The sequence below is a fragment of the Silene latifolia genome, chromosome 1 (genome assembly GCF_048544455.1).
Source record: "Silene latifolia isolate original U9 population chromosome 1, ASM4854445v1, whole genome shotgun sequence".
NCBI lineage: Eukaryota > Viridiplantae > Streptophyta > Magnoliopsida > Caryophyllales > Caryophyllaceae > Silene > Silene latifolia.
Window position 1 is genome coordinate 89,835,490 of NC_133526.1, and position 3,107 is coordinate 89,838,596.

The following is a 3,107-nucleotide window of genomic DNA, read 5'->3' on the forward strand; positions in this document are numbered from 1 at the left end:
GCAGCAATTTCCTCCGGAAAAGGACAAATATCACCACCTGGGAACGCGAAAACATGACAATTTGGGTCCCAGTAATCAAGGCAAGCATCCAAGAACGGTTTTACAACCTTAATGAGTCTCAAACTCAATAGAGACCCAAGGTTATGAGCACCCATATCGTGCTTCTCAACATTCGAAAATTCATTAGTCCATTCCTTCAAACGGATCTCCAAAGTATTCATGATGACAAGTTTTCTCTTGAAAATTTATTTTGGGAGTTTTTATGAGATTAACGGAGAAAAGACGGAAGAATTATATGATTTAAAGCTTCGTCGACGCTTCTATTTATACTAATTGCTGTTTCCAAAATCCGCCAGGAGAGATAAACTTGGGAACAGGCGCAGCTCCTGCTGCGCCTATTCAAAGCGACGCAGCTCATGCTGCGCCTCTTCCCCAGGCTCACCTTCTGGATTTCCGCGTTTGGATCTTTCCTAATTCTATAACGAATAATTTCCTATTCCTACGGGATTTTATTTTAGTAAATACGAGCAGTTTACCATGTTTTAAACTTCCTAAACTCGCGGGCACGCATTTCGAGGCGACGTCGACACCTTCGCCATTTTCATCGCACTTAATTCTTCTTTTTATTTTTATTTTAGTTCATTTATTTATTCTTAGGAAATAAAATTTCATTTTAATTAAATTTCATAAGTTTCATTTTAATTTCATTTTTAGGAAATAATTCTCTTTTGTTTTCATTTCAACATTTTCATTTCTACACTTACAGATTTCTATTTTTTCTTTTTTTAGGGGGTAACCCTCCCTACCGTCCGGTCATTTCCGACAAAATTTTTGCATTTTTGCACTTTTTGTATCCTTTTGAGTCTCTTTTTTGCGCTAATTAAGGCCATATGTGTATGAAATGTATGTTCTGCGTGATTTCCATGTAAATTTCGGCAGCATGACGGCGTAAACCGTTGTCTACCAGACCTGTTCAAGAACTAACCTGCAGGTACAAGCAACACAACCCAACAGCAAAGGCACTCAGGCCATCATATATACAAATGTACAAGCAAACTGGGGGCTTGCGCCCCGAACAAAATCCAAAGTCCAAGCAAACTGGGGGCTTGCGCCCCAAACAAGTCCAAAACGTTCAAAATCAAATGTCCAAATGCACAAGTCTACAAAACTACGCCAAACTACTGATGAACACCCTCCAACTCAGCAACTCTCGCCGTAAGAGCAGCAATCTCGGCGTCCCGAAACTCGAGCTCCCTCGACAAGCGAGCCGTCTCCTCCCGAGACTGGGCCAACTCTCGCTCCAGCTCGCGGTCGCCCTGTAAACAACAAATTGGCTCATGTCAATCAACTCAAACAAAACTGAAAATCAAAAATCAAAAGAAATCAAACGAGGTTCGTACCTGATGACCTCGACCACCGACGAGTGCCTCGATGGCGGTAGCTCGTAGCCGGTTGGCCACCCTCCATAGTGCCACAAACCGAGATGGCGCGACCTGCATTTCAAAAGGAATTCTCAGTAAAGTGAACAAGTTCAATCAAATGTGTTCTTACACGAAAGGTATATAAGCTGGAGGCTCACCCTCCGAATCGATCTTGCCGATCGTCTGTCTAGGCCAAAGATCCGTCACGGCTACGTCGAAGTCACGCAACTCGGAGATCGTCGTCCTCCCGGTCGCGTCGGTGTACTCAAGAGGCTCGGGGTACACCGGGGCTCGACGCCCGCCGCCTCAACCTCCCGAAGGACAAATAGCTCTCATTAATCGATGATCTTTCATCGTAATTCTCAAAATCAAATCAAGAAAAGTAAAAGATACTCACCACTACTGGCCAGTACGCCAACCTCCCGTAAAGGAACGCTGAGTAGTCCTCGCCAGGCAGAAGAAGGTCGTCGCCACCGGCACCAGCCAGGTCCGCCTCCCTCTCAGCCTCGCAGGCTCCCCGAACATCGTCCTCGGAGGGTCAATGGGAACCGTCAACGCGCCCGAGAGCACCGACGAGCCAAACGCTCGCCCGGATACCACACAGACCCATCGACGTCCACAACAAAGAAATGACTCGGGCTCCTAGGTCGAAGGACCTCAGCGACAAAAGGAGGCGCTCCAGCGTACTCCGCCCAAAGTCTGGGCACCCACTGCGACAAGATAAAGCAAAGATCATTCCTATGATCAAATAGAAGCAAAGTACAAGAGATGTAAATACGAGTGGGATACTCACGCTGCTCAGCTGAAGGGCGTTCACATCCCGCCGGTAGACATTGTGAGAAGAACGCTTGCTCTTCGTCCTGCACATCACCCAATCCCTCACCACAGGATAGGCCTTCTCCAGCGGCTCCGTCCTCTTGGGCGCGAGACTCGGGAAGTAAGAGTACACCCATGCCTATAAAACAAGATAATCAATGACGATCTTTCGTATTTCAATAAAGAAAGGAATTTACTTTGGTCTAAGGGAAGGTTCATACCTCCAACAGTAGTCCAGGTCCGACAGCGCCAGGAGAAGTCCCCTTCTCCATCAACTCCGGATGAACCATGGCCCTCATGAAGCGGATGAGGACCGCAAAACCAAGCATGACCCGTCCCCAAGACACCTAGGGAACTCGGTCGAAAGAAAGGGAAGAAGCTTCGTCGACAGACTCTCACCCTTGTCTCCGAGGTAAATCGAAGACAAGAACCACCAAAGCCACGGGCGAGCTCTGCTCTCACCAGTACAAGGAGGAGGAGCATCTCCCTCCCATCGATCGTCACCACGACTCCGGGTCTTCCCCGCAAAGTAGTCTCGGACATAGGTCACTGGTACCAAGCCCGGATCGCAACGACCTTCGGGGACGGGTTCCACCATGAATCTCCTCGCCTCGGCCGAATCCGCTCTCATAGCGCTCTCCGGCCACACCATCTCCTCGGCCCCACACCTGCGGACCCGGAAATCATGCCGTAGTCCTCCGTAGTAACTCCCACCTCACCAAAAGGCAGGTGAAACGTGGAAGTCGTATCCCAGAATCGATCCAGGAAAGCACGGACCAGGCTAAGGTTGGCCCGCAACTTCCTCTTCACGATATCCCTCCAGACCTGAACCAGAGGACCAAACGCTCCACGCTCAATCATGGCCCTGTC